Genomic DNA, 20,383 nt, shown 5'->3' on the forward strand with positions numbered 1-20,383 from the left:
GCTCGGCCATCACGGCTAGCTATTTTGACACCCACCAAGTTTGGCGCTCACTAAACTCAGAATTACTATTAGAAAAATTGGATTACCTTTGTTGTTCTTCGTCAGAATGCACTTCCAGGACTTCTACTTCAACAACAAATGTTGTTTTGGTTCCAAATAATCCATAGTTATATTCAAATTGCTCCGTTTTGTTCATGCGTTCAGATCACTATCCGAAGGGTGACGCGTGAGCGCATTTCATGACATAAAAATTCAAAATATCCATTACTGTATTTAGAAGCATGTCAAACGCTGTTTTAAAATCAATTTTGATACTATTTTTCTCGTAAAATAGCGATAATATTCCAACCGGGCAACGTTGTATTCATTCAAAGGCTGAAAGAAAAAAATTGAGTAGTCTCGTGAATGCGCATCTTAGTCTCACTGTCCCCGGCCGTGCAAATACTGCCCCCTAGCCCCAACAGGTTAAATCAGTTGGCTCTTTGTGCACGTATTCATAGAAGACTTCACCTGTGGCCGATTGGACTCCTTCCACGTCAAGCTCGAAATCTATGACACTCATCGGGAAACCATGCTAGGGTTACAAAAGAATGTCGATGTCAACTGCCTGTGGAAACCGAAGCTGCACCAGTCCTGCAATTGCACCCATGCTCTGCTCCACTTCGCAAACCCAGATGGTCTGTGCTCACCTACATGCATCACGACCCCGTTCGCACACCTGTCAAAAGGAGCCGAGGGCAGCAACAACGACTGGATGCTAGAAATTACACACCAGGAGCCCGATGTCTCGGTCAAGAACCAGGGCAGGGTTGTATATGGCTCGGTCGCACCTAAAACGGAACGCTTCTGTCTAGTCACAGTGTATGCGTTTGCCCTCTTGTCTGGACCAACACGAGACAACCCGTACGCTCCTCTAGACATGATGAGATGTGATGTCGTACTCGTCGACTTCGAGGTCATAATGGAACACCTTCCCTGGAGTCTCAATGATCAGTACTTGCCCATAGACGTACGATCCTTATCGAAGTACAACAATGTGAAAACGTCCCAGGTGTATATACCACTTCAGGCCGAGGATACCCTGAAAACTATCATCCGTCAGGGCTGGGGGGGTAAGATAAGTGTGAAGCTTAGCTTCATACACTCCATCCGACCCGACCCCTACCAGGAAGAGCTGGCAGCTGTACTTGACTGGATATTAATCTTGCAGTCCCAGTTGAACCGAGGTCCTTGGGTGATAGTCATCGACGTTCACATCGAGACAGTAAAGGCGTCGGACTTTGATATTATCAACAACCTATACGGATCAAAGTTAGAGTTGATACCTGGGATCTCAGCATACCAGATTGCCGATGTCATAAGGACCAAAAGATACTACACCGATTACAATGTGGAATACACAACTACGTACAATTACTTTAAATGCAGTAACACAGAGAAATGCTCTGGACCTATAACCATATATGACAAAGATAACAACATCCTCTACAATAGCCCTGAGGATGTCCCCATTCCAGCCTGTCATGACACACCAGTAACAGGCATGAACTGTATAGTGTGTAGGGATAGATTCATAATTATCATCTGCCCCAAAGTCAATCATCCAGTAGACATTGAGGATGTAGAAGGGGGTAGTTTGCCGTTTCAGCAGTACACTCCCCGTCATCAGTATGGCAATCACACACAATCATACCCTTTTGAGTCTGAGCAGGAGCAAGCAGAGACTGAGCTACAGCAATTGGGTCTACTCGTGGCGTCATATGGAGCCTTTCTGAACCTGGACACTATATCCATATTCACTCAGCCGAAGACAGGGTGTGAGCGGGTAAGGCCTGGTCGCTGGACCGTAGGAGAGTACACAGCCGGTGACCCGTACACAATCAGGTTACCCCGTGAGGACGAGTACCCGGAGAGGACAGGATTATTGGTATTTGAGGAGCTATGCAAGATATCGAACAACCGAGCCGGGATAGTGGTGACCATGCCGTCGAGCGATTACACACCAAACATTGACTGCAAGTGGCCGCTGTTGCTCAACAGACATGCCAAACCTGACCATGTTGTCTTGGTTGACAATAGGGTCCATTATTCTATGCGAGACCTTGCTGGGATCATAGCGGATATGGCCAAGTGGGGTGTGTGTAGATACTCCCTGGGATACCTTGACTACACCTTTGGTAACACCAAAGGCCTGCCGACCTTCACGGAGCTCTCAAACATAATCAACCTGACAGCCACCAAGTTCCGCACTTTACATTACCGGTACACCCGAAACTCAACGTTCGGAGACGGAGCATACTCTTATGCTCAGGTGGATGGTGTGTACAAACTGGAAGGTTCAATGTTTTTCCAGCACGCCACCCAGGGGATACCTCTCAGTAAAAGCCTTGTCCTGGTTCCCGATATGCCTGACCTGAGATTGGGCTTGTCCTCAGACATGAACGTAGGTGCTCCTTTACCCGTTAGTGAACACATCATCCGGAGTGCTATCGAGAGGGTTAAGTTTATACCCTACGGCTCACAGGCTATCAACTTGAATTATAAGGATACTGTAGCCTTCGTTGATCAGGATAGGGACATGATTTGCATCCATTCACATTCTACCATTGTAAGGAGCAATGTCCTCCCGTTCCCTTCATTTGGAATACAGAGTGAAGCACAGGAGAACCTCACAAAAGGTTGTGACAGCTACATTAGCGGGTCTGAGCATCGTGCAAGGCTATTGGTACCATTACCCATCACCAGACATTTGAGACAGGCTGTTGTCCAGAGTATAGTGGACTGGAGCCGCTGGCTCGGAACACCTTCACTGACTCGAGAGGAAGAAGATTGGCTGTCCAGCAAGCAAGTAGTGACAAGAGGCGTCACCCTGCCCTCTCACCAAGGCTCCAAGGGCTTGTCAGCAATCATTGACAGTATGTACTTGATATCGAAAACGGTTGAGTGCATAAGAGGCTCCAGTTCTTGCATGGAGCTGGGAGACTACATTGATAACAATTGGCCACAAGGGGGCACCGGGTATCCGATTGCAATCTCTAGCCATATGGAATCATCAGAGGAAATCTTTATTAAAATTATAATCCATGTTAATCACGGTGCGAAACGCGTTACAATCCCATGTGAACTCGAACCATTCTCCTTCAGATCGGATAAAATGTCCTTGCCTCAGCCCAGGCCGGGTTACTACATGCACACAGAAGAGCCTCTCGTCTCCAAGGTGAAAAAGTATATTACAACAGTGGGACCGCTCACCACACAGATTGTCCAACCCCTAGCGTTACTCTACTGCCCTGAAATTGACCTGATTCGGGCTGACCACTTACCGTACTCCGATGCGTTCTTTCAGAACACCTACGATTGTGTGAATACAATGAACCACTCTGTCAAGACTCGAAGTGATGTCTTCTCTCAACTCGGTACTTTGATCGAAGAGAATGAGAAGATTACGGGCAGACAGTGAAGTGCTTAATGTCTATGTCAACCCACACCTCTGCATTATCTCTGAGCTCCACTGTACTAGCTGTACTAATCAACATTAGCATACTCACAATGCTTTGCTATATGTGTCAAGGAAGCCTCTATAGCCAACAACGCTATAGGAAACTGCTGTGAACCACAACACCATGGACATGACGAACCACAATGCACCCTCGCTCAGATCCATGTATATGATACTGTCAGCTCTGCTTCCTATTGGTCACCTCGTCTCTAATCAAGAATCACCATCAACCGCAGGTGCCAGGACCCCCAGAGGGGAAGGTCTAGCTTCAGGACCTGTCCGTTTCATCTGAAACGGTAAAGTGTCTCCCGACTCCCTCAACCACAGGGTGATACTCAGGCCAGGCAGATGGAAGATATGCACACCGGAGAGGCGCAGCTCCTACACTGCCTACCATTTCTTTATAGGCCTCAACTGGACCGAACTCGAAGTAAATTACCCGAAGAGTTCCCAGGTAGCCTGCAGAGGGTTACCTGAGTCTCATAAAGGTTGTGATAAATTGTGTTATTCTGGCAGCTGGCACAATGCAACTATGACAATGTCAACAGTCACGCGGGAATACAAATGGGCCATGACATTGCTGCACTCAGCCTTCAACGATCTGGCCGCTCTCATGGACACCCGTGTCGGCAACAACCACAACGTTGCCGTGTCCGACTCCGTTTCCAAACTGTTATCATACCAGGATAAGGGATTTACTTCTAACCCTCATGTGGTGGATGTGATGCGATACTACAGGACGTTGATCGAAGGAGCCCTGGAAAATGTAGTCAAAGATTTCCCCAGCACTTTATCATACTCTCCCCTCAATGCAGATCATGTCCTGTACAATCAGCCACATGGGGGTTCAATGATGCCAGTAGGTTGAATAGGTTGCTTGACACCTGGAAGAGTGGAGCCTTCAACTTGGCCATACAGCTCAATACCATCACGTTTGCCCTCCAGGGAGCACATCAGCGCTTACTCTCGTGCGCTCAAGGTGTACTGCGGTCAGATATGACTGGGTGCGAACCGGGCTTCATCACAGAATCTTATACCGATATACCAGTTGCAAGCCGTTCCCAGTCCTCCTCTAGGCTAGTGATGGTAGTCAGGAGGGACACTTGGAAACCCGTCGTGCTCTCGTAATGGTACATGGCCTTCATAGATTCCTCAAGGGGCAACAGGACTTGTTGGCTGGACAGACACATGGTAAACAACACAAACTACAACTACAGGATGCCCCAGTGTGACTCGAGGGGAGTATGTGAAGATCTGAACCAGGATGATATTGTATCAGCCTGTGAAGTGAACTACAAGGACGAGATAGGCTTGGAATGTCCCCTGGTGTGTGGCGACCCGTGCTTCGGACCTATCTGCTACAAGGCAAAAGCAGACATGTTCACCATGAGGAGCACATCAGCTGGAAAGCCTGATACCAACACAGTAAACGACGTGAGTGTGGTCCGGATGACCAAGAGTCCTAGGATACTGTCGAAGGTCTACGCTCTCTCCGATGTAGACATACTCAAGTCTATCGCTAGCATTCGGAACCGATCCGCTCAGTTGATTCTGTTGCTCCAGCAAGGACTGACCGTGTTAAAGGACATCATCGCCATGGATGCCACGGTTCAGAAATACATTGACAAAGTGCGAGCCGATACAGCATCGCAGTCACAGGGAAACAAATATTTTGACTGCGAGGTCATGATAAGCAGCAGTCGGTTCATGGCTGCTGCTTCAGTCATCCTCTCAGCTCTAACCTGCCCCTTATTGATCATTTTAGTTGTAAAAGTGATGGTTGTTACAAAGACTCAAGATGTCCCGATGAGGACAAACAGAAGAATTCAAGATCCAATCCTGTGAATGTAGGGTGGATGTGCGGGTGCGAGGGAAATCGCTAGTCTGCACTGTGACAAAAGCCAAATGGTGTAGGCGAGAACCATCCAAAGTGTAATCGGTAAGATGATGAACGGACCATCTTGTTATTGCTCCATCCAAAGACTGATATGTCAGAGAAACTAGGTTGTATATCTAAAGTAGTAGTTAGGGAGGAATTGGGTATTGCCATATTTAGCCTATAAAGGGTCTGAGGTATCCAAATCATCTCCAGTGTTGGTTGTTACAACAATGGCGTTGTCAGTTATACCCTTGAGCTATCTACTTGTTACCCTATCAACTGCCACGATCCTGTCTGCAGAGGATCAGCTACCAGTCTCTACTACTTCATTACCCAACACATATGGCTATCTAGCAATTAGGCCTAGTATGGCAGTAACCAAACATGCAGCCTTTACAACCGGACCTTGGAATGTTGGCACTACAACTGAGACTGTGGATGCCAGTGGTGATATGGCCACGGCCCTTAACCTCTCTGGGCTAGGCGGGACGAATTCGTCCCACCTACGCAACAGCCAGTCTAATCCAGTAGCGCGATTTTCAAATACTTTAAAAATCCTATTACTTCAATTTCTCAAACATATGACTATTTTACAGCTATTTAAAGACAAGACTCTCGTTAATCTAACCACACTGTCCGATTTCAAAAAGGCTTTACAATGAAAGCAAAACATTAGATTATGTCAGCAGAGTACCAAGCCAGAAATAATCAGACACCCATTTTTCAAGCTAGCATATAATGTCACAAAAACCCAGAAGACAGCTAAATGCAGCACTAACCTTTGATGATCTTCATCAGATGACAACCATAGGACATTATGTTATACAATACATGCATGTTTTGTTCAATCAAGTTCATATTTATATCAAAAACCAGCTTTTTACATTAGCATGTGACGTTCAGAACTAGCATACCCCCCGCAAACTTCCGGCGAATTCACTAACAATTTACTAAATTACTCACGATAAACGTTCACAAAAAGCATAACAATTATTTTAAGAATTATAGATACAGAACTCCTCTATGCACTCGATATGTCCGATTTTAAAATAGCTTTTTGGTGAAAGCAATTTTGCAATATTCTAAGTACATAGCCCAGCCATCACGGGCTAGCTATTTAGACACCCGGCAAGTTTAGCACTCACCAATATCAGATTTACTATTACAAAAGTTTGATTACCTTTTGTTGTCTTCGTCAGAATGCACTCCCAGGACTTCTACTTCAATAACAAATGTTGGTTTGGTCCAAAATAATCCATCGTTATATCCGAATAGCGGCGTTTTGTTCGTGCGTCCCAGACACTATCCGAATGGTAAATAAGGGTCGCGCGCATGGCGCAATTCGTGACAAAAAAAATCTAAATATTCCATTACCGTACTTCGAAGCATGTCAACCGCTGTTTAAAATCCATTTTTATGCCATTTTTCTGGTAAAAAAGCGATAATATTCCGACCGGGAATATCCTTTTAGGTAAAGAGACAAAGGAAGAGAAAGCTTTCGGTCGACGCGGGCACGAGCCTGAGTCTCACAGTACTGTAACCAGCCACTACCCAAACGCGCTACTTTTTTTCAGCCAGAGCCTGCAAAGCCACGATTCAGCGTTTTGCCGCCTTCTGAGAGCCTATGGCAGCCGTAGGAAGTGTCACGTTATAGCTAAGATCCTCACTCTTCAATAAACAGAGACAAGAAGAACGACACCTTGTCAGACAGGCCACTTCCTGCATGAAATCTTCTCAGGTTTTTGCCTGCCATATGAGTTCTGTTATACTCACAGACACCATTCAAACAGTTTTAGAAACTTTAATGTGTTTTCTATCCAAAGCCAATAATTATATGCATATTCTAGTTACTGGGCAGGAGTAGTAACCAGATTAAATCGGGTACGTTTTTTATCCAGCCGTGTCAATACTGCCCCCTAGCCCTAACAGGCTAATTTCCTTACACCTCACACAGAGGCCAAGATGTTACCACCGAGCCTCTTTCTACTACTTTCACTTCAGTCCCAAGGATTAACCTGTTGGGGATAGGGGGCAGTATTTGCACGGCCGGATAAAAAACGTACCCGATTTAATCTGGTTACTACTCCTGCCAAGTAACTAGAATATGCATATAATTGTTTGATTTGGATAGAAAACACCCTAAAGTTTCTAAAACTGTTTGAATGGTGTCTGTGAGTATAACAGAACTCATTTAGCAGGCCAAAACCTGAGAAGATTCCAAACAGGAAGCGATCTCTCTGACTATTTTTTGGCCTTCTTGATCATCTCTAACCAAAACAGGGGATCTCTGGCATAACGTGACATTTTCTAACGCTCCCATAGGCTCTCAGAAGGCGCCAGAACGTTGAATGGTGACTTTGCAGGCCATGGCTGAAAACAGTAGCGCAATTGGATAGTGGTCGATCAGAGAACAATGAGACTGGGGCGCGTGCACGAGCCGACACCATGTTTTTATTTTTTCGTCTTTGAACGAAAACAGGGTTTCCCGGTCGGAATATTATCGCTTTTTTTACGAGAAAAATCGCATAAAAATTCATTTGAAACAGCGTTTGACATGCTTCGAAGTACGGTAATGGAATATTTTGAATTTTTTTTGTCACGAACGCGTCGGGCGCGTCACCCTTCTTTACCCTTCGGATAGTGTCTTGAACGCACAAACAAAACGCCGCTATTTGGATATAACTATGGATTATTTGGAACCAAACCAACATTTGTTATTGAAGTAGAAGTCCTGGGAGTGCATTCTGACGAAGAACAGCAAAGGTAATCCAATTTTTCTAATAGTAAATCTGAGTTTGGTGAGTACCACACTTGGTGGGTGTCAAAATAGCTAGCCTGTGATGGCCGGGCTATCTACTCAGAATATTGCAAAATGTGCTTTCACCAAAAAGCTATTTTAAAATCGGACATAGCGATTGCATAAAGGAGTTCTGCATCTATAATTCCTAAAATAATTATGTTTTTTGTGAACGTTTATCGTGAGTAATTTAGTAAATTCACCGGAAGTGTTCAGTGGGAATGCTAGTCACATGCTAGTCACATGCTAATGTAGAAAGCTGGTTTTTGATATAAATATGAACTTGATTGAACAAAACATGCATGTATTGTATAACATAATGTCCTAGGAGTGTCATCTGATGAAGATCATCAAAGGTTAGTGCTGCATTTAGCTGTGGTTTTGGTTTTTGTGACATTATATGCTAGCTTGAAAAATGGGTGTCTGATTATTTCGAGCTGGGTACTCTGCTGACATAATCTAATGTTTTGCTTTCGTTGTAAAGCCTTTTTGAAATCGGACAGTGTGGTTAGATTAACGAGAGTCTTGTCTTTAAAATGGTGTAAAATAGTCATATGTTTGAGAAATTGAGGTAATAGCATTTCTAAGGTATTTGAATATCGCGCCACGGGATTCCACTGGCTGTTGAGTAGGTGGGACGCAAGCGTCCCACCTAGCCCATAGAGGTTAAGGCTCTTCCTAACCGCACTGCTACACCTCTGCAACTTGTATGTCCAAACTCGAATCCTCACCACTTTATGACCACTAGCTGGCTTATCTTGACAGAGGAAAACATAATGTACAGCTTATATCACATCGAGCAACAGGGCCATGTCTCCAAATACAAGGACTGGTACAATATACAGTCAGAGATGAAGGTTACCCATAACGTAACAAGTAAAGACACTCTAATGATATATGGTGATATGTGCAACCACACTGCAACCTACCAGTGTAAGAGGTCGGCTAGAGTGGGCTACACCAATGAAGTGCACAGTTTCTCTGTTTCAAATTGCACCGTTGCGAGGAAAGTACACATTGGATCCCATGTTAATGTTTTTGCCCATGTTAATGTTTGCCCCTGTAAACACATCACCATGTCTGACAGCGGCCAGTTTCCCACTGGCTATAGGACCTATAGTGTGGTTCATCTCTATTTATTAACCTTGCTAGCTTCAACTCCCGTATCCTGCATAAGATACCACCTGCGTCCCTGACTTGTACATTTACATCGTGTTAGGACTCCACTCGGGAGACATAGAATGGCTTCTGCTAAACCTCCTACTGCCAGAACCAGAGCCCCTGCTAAGGTTACTGGTGTGCCACCGAACCCGTTACCCTTGATCCCCGAGCATAACAAATATGTCTACAAGCCAGCCCCGATGAATTCCTTCGTACATGACATTGTAACGAGAGCACGTGCCAAGAAGGTGAAGATTGAGATCCCTACGACCAAGTACGGCACTGTCAAACTGGTGCATGTCCTGTGCGCCACTTCAGATGCCAACGTCTGGAGTCCCGAGTGTGAGAAAGCCTTGGTGAATAGTCTCCCCTTGAGAGAACACCACAAAGCCTTCCTCTCACACAACATGTCTGTGACCATGATCGGCGCTGTGGTTGCCAGAGCTCTAGAACAAGCAACCAGGACTTGTGAAGACACTCTGGACCTGCTTGCCGATTGCTACTATGTGAGAAGCATTGCGTGTCATGACTCTAGCAAGACAAGTGCAATTGAAGCAGCTGCGTACTCTGGTATCATGGCCGTACACATGGACAAGGAAGCCGCGGATGTAAACAAGAGGAAACGGATCCTGCTCAACAAACGTTACGGAGGTAACCAGACCGAAGAAGAAGTACAAGCATGCTCACTGGAGAAGCTGTATATTGACAACACGGATGACATGTCAGCCATGGCAAACATTGGATTCAAGTACCATTATGAGAAGAACCCCCATCACCCTGAGCACTTTCATCAGGATGAGATGGAAGATATGAACCTGGTGGAAGCAATCGTCGATGGCTTGGCCTGTATATTCGAAAGAAACACGATACACACAAATGTGAAAACCTGTCTGGACATGTACAATGTCGAGAGGTTTAAGGGTCAGAATAAGGACCTTGCCGTGAACATCATAGAGGCTCTCGGGATGTATATCACGGCCGCAGATTATACAACCCTGCAGACCTTCAGGGGCTCCATATTTTCTATCATTGGAGAATCTATCCCATGGTCCCGTGTGACGATGACGGAATGCTGCAATCACAAAAGGGAGCCCGGTAACCCTTTAACCAGGCGTGATTTTGCACCATGTTTGTAACTAACAACTAACCTCACAGATGATTTGTTTACTTGTTCTGTGTAACCTTTGAATCTTTATTGAACCCGATATGCTGTTAACCTATGTTATTTGTGGCATGTATATGCATTTAAGTTAGTTTATACAATGCTTTGTACAATGAATAAAGAAATCGTGACTCAATGTAGACCTGTGACATGTCTTTATTCCTTTCGGTGTTGGTAGTCCCATTGAGTACATATCATTTCCTACTGCTAGTGGGGAATAGCCGTAGTTGCTATGTCACAGCCCCTGACACACTAACAGAGTACAAGGACAATTCCAAGTCCTGAGGCAACACACATCGTCCTTCAGACATTCACAAGTCTATCTGAACCAGAGGTTATTGCCATTAGGCTTGGTCGGCTGTGTAGCTCGAGGTCGGAAGGGCTAGTCGTTGCTTGATGCAACTGGTAAAATTAAATATCCAAAATGGTTATAAAGGGTGAGGATGTGAACTAGATCTTACACTCAACATCACCTGGTGTGATGATATTGAAATGGAACCCCTTAATGGATATTGTCAACAAGCACAGTCTTGTACTGTAACTGCAACAACAACAGTTACTCAGATCAAGTCCAGGAGGAAACAGCACCTTGTCCCCCGTAAGCTGTTCAGGTACGAGCAAGACTGCACTCCGTTCACCCCTTTGGATCGCCACGTGTTCACATTTCCAAAATTGGACTTTGGTATGCCAGAGATGGGTAAGGTTGAACTGGAGCGAGCCTTGGTGGACCAATTGTCTCTGCACAGTACAAACACTGCAAACGAGACAGGGGTGGATCACCCTAATCCACAGGAGCTAACCAATGAGACCTTCACCGACTACCAGAACCATCGGTTAGCGGCCGTTAGCTGGTTTTCTAACATGATACCGGTCGACATGATCTACACCCAGAAGCACCACTCTGTCTTTATGCCGGCTGTGAATGTCATGGACCGATACATAACCACCTGTGTAGACCTCGGAGAGGACCTGTATCAGCTGCTGACAAACATCTCTAACAAACGAGCTGCATGCCTATCGCTCTCGATTAAGATGCATAGTGTGAACACAATATGTAATCTAAAGGGAATTGTCAAGCACAGGGACTGGGTAAACAAGGCATGTGTTACAGAATCTTCCAGAGACACGGATAACCCAAGATTCAACGTGTACATCTTGTCAGATGTACAAGATGTCCCAACGTGTACATCTTGTCAGATGTACAAGATGTCCCTTGTACATCTTGTCAGATGTACAAGGGATAGAAGAGGCCGAGAAGCGGATAATTACCAAGTTGAAAGGATCCGTTTTCCCCGCACACAGTGAAAACATGATCAGTATACTGTGCAAGTATCTAATCCTGGAACATGTCCGAGAACACACTTCCCGTATCCTGTCACCTATCCATGTGCTGAATGAAAGTATCACACTGGTAGCTGCCAAGCTGTTCTCTAAATGTGCATTGGACATTAGGTTGTTACGCTTCAAGAGTTGGAAGTACATCGCTGTATGCTGCCTGCTCGGAATGATCAAGGTGTGCATTATGGAGGAGGGACTCCGGCTGGAAAGCAGTTTGATGTCGCTGTTGGAAAAGCTTAAGCCTGGCGAGTTCACACAAAAGGATCTGTGTGACCTTAGTGAGATCTTGACTCAGGGCTGTGTGGTATGCAGCAGTTCCTTTGTCAACCCTGATGTGTGCAAGACTCTACGTAAGATATCATCTACATCTTGCGCCAAGTGTAGGAAGACCACTCTCGTAAGGGGAAATGATGATGACCATTGGACTAGGCAAACAAGGGGAAAGGGGGTATCTAATAGTAAAGTGGCACGGTACTCTGTTTAGTTTAATAACACTTGGTCTATAGTGTGACTATGTAACCTATGTATCTAATGATGATATATGTCAATGTCTATATGCCTATGAAATAAAGTCATAACAGATCCTTAAACAATGTTTCAAATAAAATGTTTTATTATTCCCAAAGTACAATACAGTCACATCACGTGTATATAGATAGTGTCAACAACTACAGAGAGGAATGTTGCACCCTGACATCCCTCAGACCGGGTTACCATTGTCAACTTATACATTGCCTATGTGTGCTCGAATAAAATAGCTCATTGAGATTCCCACCCTGAATGTGATATTGACTCCCAGTTTGGACGTCCCATCCCCAGTCCTATGGCTTGCCTTAGACTGGATACGGCGCTCCTCGTTGGATTTACTGAAATTGGGGACTTTCCGATCTCAGTCCTATGGCTTGCGTTAGACTGGATACGGCGCTCCTCGTTGGATTTACTGAAATTGGGGACTTTCCGATCTCAGTCCTATGGCTTGCCTTAGACTGGATACGGCGCTCCTCGTTGGATTTACTGAAATTGGGGACTTTCCGATCTCAGTCCTATGGCTTGACTTAGACTGGATACGGCGCTTCTCGTTGGATTTGCTGAAATTGGGGACTTTCCGATCTCAGTCCTATGGCTTTGTGTGATCTCTACCCCCATCCTCCCTGAGAGCCGTAAGGTATAAAAGCAACTCATATTGCCACATGTAGACAATGTAACTAAGGGATACCACGACTTAGTCTACAAAGGATACCATGACTTAGTCTCAACCTAGAGATGGGTCTATACACAGTGTCAGGCTCTGCAGTAGCATTGACTGGGATTCTAGCCCTAGTGTCTAGGGGACTGACCCAAACTCAAGACACGTTATACTTCACTACGTGGACAGGTAACTGGGAAAATCTAATGCCCCACATGACTGCTATCAAGGAACAGGCAAACTTCTTCCATAAGAACAGACTGGTTTTGGACGCTGGGACAATGGATCACCTGAAAAAGGCCGGTGTTGTGGAAGAGAGTAGAGTTGTCATGGAACTGGATTAGGATGTGTTCACTAAAGCAAAATAAATGATGACAATGATAAAGGGGCCGGTCGATGCCAACTCAATTGTACAGCATTACGACAATCTATATGAAGCTTACCAAGAGTTGAGAGGCAACAAGTTCTACGCATCTGCTTCCAATGTCCTGCTCTTTATCGCTTTCACTGCATACGCCAATCAGGCTGACCACTTGGTCTATCACGATGCCGATGTTCGCTTCAAACCTTTAAACCATGATCATAAAACTGACCTGGGATCAGGTGCAGACATGAAGGCTGTCATGGTAACCTCAACCAAGCGTATTGATGAAGCTCTAGCCACTAAACTCTCGTTTACTATTAGAAAAATTGGATTACCTTTGCTGTTCTTCTTCAGAATGCACTCCCAGGACTTTTACTTCAACAACAAATGTTGTTTTGGTTCCAAATAATCCATAGTTATATTCAAATAGCTCCATTTTGTTCGTGCGTTCAGGTCACTATCCGAAGGGTGACGCGCGAGCGCATTTCGTGACAAAAAAATTCAAAATATTCCATTACCGTACTTAGAAGCATGTCAAACGCTGTTTAAAATGGAGAATTCTCGTGAACGTGCATCTCAGTCTCACTGTCCCCAGGCTGACCACTCACAAACAGAGCTGTTGTACTTTGCCCAGAGACAGCAGACAACCCATTCCACTTTCTGGCGGCTTTAGAGAGCCAATGGAAGCCTTAGAAAGTGTCACGTTACAGCACAGATGCTGTATTTTTGATAGAGATGCAACAGAAGGACAACAAATTGTCAGACAGGGCACTTCCTGTACGGAATCTTCTCAGGTTTTGGCCTGCCATATGAGTTCTGTTATACTCACAGACACCATTCAAACAGTTTTAGAAACTTTAGGGTGTTTTCTATCCAAAGCTAATAATTATATGCATATTCTAGTTTCTGGGCAAGAGTAGTAACCAGTTTAAATCGGGTACATTTTTTATCCGGCCGTGCAAATACTGCCCCCTAGCCCCAACAGGTTTTAAACCATGATCATAAAACGGACCTGGGATCAGGTGCAGACATGAAGGCTGTCATGGTAACCTCAACCAAGCGTACTGATGAAGCTCTAGCCAATAAACTCTTGTTTTTGGAGCCTAGTTACTTCTACGACCGCACAGTGTACCCTCAATACACCCAGTTCAACATAGATTTGATCTTCATGCGGAAGGCAGCTGCTTCAAGTTCGGCTTTCGACATCAGAATGATGCAGTTGAACACTATAACTGCAAGCCAAGTATCACCGGTTGACAAACTCATTGGGACTGAAAAACATAGAATGACCTTGCATGAAGCAATTCTTACAACTCTCCCTGAAGAGGCTACATTTTCAATACGTGAGGAAACATGTAGCTTGCTCTACAGACACCTACAGACACCGTAGAAACGGACGGCCTGAGCACACTCCTGGACAGCTGAAAAGTGCCTACGTAAGCGCTGTAGGCCTGAACCCTTTGGACGTTCTCCTCGAAAGAAAGATGGACGTTTGTTAGACAGCTACCAGTCCACGATCGGAATATATCAAGATAGGAGGCGAGAGCTACCTTAGAATGGAAATTTGTACCTTCCTTCGAATCCTAGAAGTGAAAGGTGAAACTCATGTCAGGAAGATGTTCATATCTGAATCTGCACTCAACCCGGCCGATATCGGAGCCGTAACACGTCAAGACGCTCAAAATTGGTACGGAGATAATAAGCGGGATGATCATCCCCATGTGCCAGTGTATACACTGGAAGAAGAAGCTACCAACACTCGCTCAAACGGATCCCCCTTGTCTTCTCCAAAGCGATCGAGACCCTCCAGTCCCGAACTGCTTGAATTCGACACCCCTGTCGAAGTTAGTCCTCTGCTAGAGCCCGGTCTCGTAGATGTGAAAGGCATAGTCCTGAAGTGAACGGCCCTGGTCCTGAAGTGAACGGCCCTGCCCCTGAAGTGAACGTGGACATGAGCATGCTCTCATTCGGGTCCAACAGACAGCCCCATCACGTCAACCCAGAGACAGAAGCCGAAGTGTTCCAGCACGAAATAGGAGCTTGTGGGCTCTATAGCAAGCATAGACGCAGGGCTGCGGCTCGCTTTTCCCTCTATGAGGAGGAGAACGTCTCTACCATGCACAATGGTGAGTTTCTCTTTAAAGACAAATGGCCCGCAAGATTTACAAGAGAGGAAGGGGCTCTAAAGATGATAGTGGAATCCACTGTGAATGCGAAGAATGTCTTTACACGAGTTGTTACCAAGATTCCAGGCGCTCTGGTCAAAGCGTTTATTCAGAAGCGGAAGGCGATAGTGGAAATGGCCCGCACTCAGTTGGAGTCAATGATGAACAACCCCGAAGTAGAAGCAGCAATGTCCGAGGCTCACAATGTCATTCCCAGTAATCAACGGCGAGCGGTGAAGCGAATGGGCTCTGAGTATGCTCGAGCTGCCACAACCGGTCCTAAGTCACAACTAGCAGTCAAAGCCTGGGTCGTTGGAGCCCGAGTCTACGGGGTCTTCACCAACATCGGGGCCCTGGTTTACGGAGACCACTTGGTGAAAACATTTGCGGCCTTAGATCTTAGTCAAACGGTAAACGGTTACATGGCTCACAAATTGGGCCAGTACGCAAAGACCAAGGCTCTGTCTGAGACTTTGGAGCTGTTAGCCAACAACCCTGTCATGAATATGGCCGGTGCAGCAGCTAACATATTCTTCTTTGCTCAGAACATCCGCAACGTTGCCAACGGACACCACACTCCTAGTGACTACTACTGGCTGACAAGATCCTCTATGCAGATGATAACCCTGGTATTTGACAGTCTGAACCCTGCAATGTTACCCATGGTCTCCGTGGATGTTCTAGTCACACTCATAACACAGGGGGAATATGCGACTCACGTGGTGAGGTCAGTCGCTAACAAACTGCCTCTTAGCACTAAGGAGATGTGGAGATTGGGGGCGACAAGTTTTTTTGGCTCTACATCGTGGTTGGACTACTATGAGAAAGTGGCCGATCTAGAGCGTGTCAACTGTGCACTTGCAAACTCTTTGCTTCAAGCCTTATGCACGGTAAACGTGGTAGTTGGCTTCCCTGTAGCTACAGTGATCGATGAGGTTAAACCTCTCTAGGGTAGTGGGACGAAATCATCCCACACTATTCAAAAGCCAGTGAAAAATCAGAGCGCCAGATTTAAAACCACAAAATGTCATAATTCAAAGTTCTCAAACATAGGACTATTTTACACCATTTTATAGATACACTTCTCCTGAATCGAACCACGTTGTCCGATTTCCAAAAGGCTTTACAGCGAAAGCAAAACATTAGATTATGTTAGGAGAGTACATCGACACAATAACCACACAGCCATTTTCTAAGCAACTAGCAATAATCACAAATACCCAAAACACAGCTAAATGCAGCACTAACCTTTGACTATCTTCATCAGATGACACTCCTAGGACATCATGTTACACAATACATGCATTTTTTGTTCGATAAAGTTCATATTTATATCTAAAAACAGCATTTTACATCAGCGCGTGACGTTCAGAAAATATTTTCCCTCAAATACTGCCGGTGAATCAGCGCCACAATTTACAAAAATACTTGTCATAAACATTGATACAAAATTAAACTGTCATTCAAAGAATTATAGATTAACATCTCCTTTATGCAAACGCTATGAAAGATTTCAAAAAAGCTTCACGAGGAAAGCACTCTTTGCAATAATCTGAGTACTGAGCTCAGAAAAATACACTAGGCTATACAGATAGCCATCTTCGAGTCATCTAAAATCATACATTGCATTAGAAATATTCCCTTACCTTTGATCATCTTCATCAGAAAGCACTTCCAGGAATCCCAGGTCCACAACAAATGTTTTGTTCGATAAAGTCCATAATTTATGTCCAAATAACTCCTTGTTGTTCGTGCGTCCAGTAAGCTACTCCAAGTGTAGGAAGCGCACAGACGATGTCGCGACGAAAAATTTAAAAAAGTTGTATTTACGTCCGTTTCAACATGTCAAACGTTGTAAAACATCCATCTTTAGGGCCTTCAGAACGTGAAGATTCAATAATATTTCAACCGGACGGTTCCTGTGTCTTGATAAAGGTTTTGGAACGGGAGGATCCTCCCTTGTGAACGCGCCCCAAGAAGTGATGTCACCCCCTGCCTCAACTACTTCCCCTCCTTGTCATTCGGGCTCTGTTCATCGTAGAAGCTTCAAACAACTTTGTAAAGACTGTCCACATCTAGTGGAAGCCGTAGGAAGTGCACAAGTATTACTACGTCACCGTGTATTCAATAGGAAACGACTTGAAGAGAGCCCATGCATCCAGATTTCCACTTCCTGGTAGGATTTCTCTCAGATTTTTGCTTGCCATATGAGTTCTGTTATACTCACAGACACCATTAAAACGGTTTTAGAAACTTCAGAGTGTTTTCTATCCAAATCTACTAATAATATGCATATCCTAGCTTCTGAGTTTGAGTAGGAGGCAGTTTAATATGGGCACATATTTTTTCCGAAATTGTCAATACTGCCCCCTATGTTAATAATCAGCAAGGCCAGCAATGTGGGGAGAGAACAGTCGAGGTGTGGCCTGTGTTATTCGACTTAGATACACCGGACCTGACTCCACACCCTGAACTATATCAGGTGAATTTTTCAATGGAGCACAGTGTGCCCCTGAAAGAGGTATACATAGGGAACATTGAGACCCAGCACCTGTGTTACAAATTGGCCCGTAAACACTGTAACAATCCCACACAATCAGGGTTCGATAAGTTCATGCAGGCATTGAGTCGACAAGTTGCGGCATTGCCGACCAACGAAGAATGTGCGTTCTACGACCGGACTATACCCAATGCCACTGATCCCTGTGGCAACATGGATAGACATATAGAAGACGCAATTGAGAGAAAGAGGTTTGTATCTGTAACCACAGAAGTAGGACATCCTCTTATGGAACCGCAACTGAGAGCCTTGACGGTCAAGGCCTACAAAGCCGAAATGATTTCACATCCTCTCGGATGGCTGAAGGAATCATGCAAGTGTTCCAGATACATTGATATGCCAGGAAACGGGATTCCCTTATTACTCAGGAGCAGAGCCACAGATGCTAACATCTTCAAGGGCAAATGTAGGAGCCTGAGAGTGTATTACTCGCAGGTATATTGGCACAGACAAAGAGGAGATCGTCAAACCCTATATTTTTAAGAAACGGGGCCCAGTGAGCCAAGACATAGTGCTCTATGCAAATGCTCCTATTGTGAAGATACCCTCACATAGAGCGAGGAAGATTGATCACATAAGTAACTATACTAAGATGTTGGTGGCTAAACCCGATATGCCTGCCTTGATTATAGTGGATGGCAGAGGCATTTATAAAGGCGCCACAAATGCTACCAACGTCTTCCTGCTATCTGAACACAGTAGATCGTTCGTAATCGGCGGCGATGGTGTAGACACAGTGATAATTGGGAGTCCAGAAAAGCTGAAGATAAGTATTATGAGAGATGTGAAGAGGAATAAGAAAACAGGCCGTGATATTAGAGTCATGCCCTTGTCCACAGAGAGCATCAAGGCTGCCAAATCATCTGCTAACGTGGTATTGGAAACCCAAATGGACCTGCACCTAGGTGACAATTCCCACATAGAGTTAAAGCAGGGGAGCCAGTTCTGTACACTGGAATTGGGTACAAACTCATCTGTTACAGTGAGCGATCATATGACCCTCTCTCTTCTGCTAGCACATGGCACCACGGGGGAGACCGTGAGTGCTTCCCAACAGTTGGACGTGGACGATATCACCTTAGTCCTACGACCACATACTAGCTTGGTGCCTCAACCAGAGTGCCTAAAGTGTGCATGCTCGATGACGGACCATGGACTACTGTTACACGGAGCGGTGCTGTACAGGAATGGGAGCTCAGCCGTGTCCATTGACCCAGAAGGCATCATGCTGACTTGCAGTGGGACCGGTGACACAGTATATCGAAGTGCCTACAAGGATCTCACTACCAAGGAAGGAGATAAATTTGAAGCCCAGGTGTGGAGGGAGAAACTGGATTCCCTAGTTCATGCTGGTTTGGATGACATGACTGTAACTACACCTAATGGGGTTAAGATTGTGGCCACAGCATCCCAGCAAACAATAACCAGGGTGGACAAAAACACTACAACTATCCACCAGAGCCTCACACAGGGCTCGGTTTTAACCTGTTGGGGAGAGGGGGCAGTATTTGCACGGTCGGATAAAAAACGTACCCGATTTAATCTGGTTACTACTCCTGTCCAGTAACTAGAATATGCATATAATTGTTTGATTTGGATAGAAAACACCCTAAAGTTTCTAAAACTGTTTGAATGGTGTCTGTGAGTATAACAGAACTCATTTGGCAGGCCAAAACCTGAGAAGATTCCAAACAGGAAGCGCTCTCTCTGACCATTTCATGGCCTTATTGATCATCTGTAACAAAAACAGGGGATCTCTGGCATGACGTGTCATTTTCTAACGCTCCCATAGGCTCTCAGAAGGCGCCAGAAAGCTGAATCGTGGCTTTGCAGCCCATGGCTGAAAAACAGTAGCGCATTTTGTAAGTGGCCGATCTGAGGACAATGGGACGGGGCGCGCGTGCCCGAGTCGACTCAATGTTTACTTTCTCTCTCTTTGAACGAAAACCACCACTCCCGGTCGGAATATTATCGCTTTTTTACGAGAAAAATTGCATAAACATTGATTTTAAACAGCGGTTGACATGCTTCCAAGTATGGTAATGGAATATTTAGAATTTTTTTGTCACGAAACGCGTCGGGTTCGTGACCCTTATTTACCCTTTCGGATAGTGTCTTGAACGCACGAACAAAACGCCGCTATTTGGATATAACTATGGATTATTTCTGACCAAACCAACATTTGTTATTGAAGTAGAAGTCCTGGGAGTGCATTCTGACAAAGAACAGCAAAGGTAATAACATTTTTCTTATAGTAAATCTGACTTTGGTG

The sequence above is a fragment of the Salmo salar genome, chromosome ssa09 (assembly GCF_905237065.1).
Source record: "Salmo salar chromosome ssa09, Ssal_v3.1, whole genome shotgun sequence".
NCBI classification, from domain to species: Eukaryota; Metazoa; Chordata; class Actinopteri; order Salmoniformes; family Salmonidae; genus Salmo; species Salmo salar.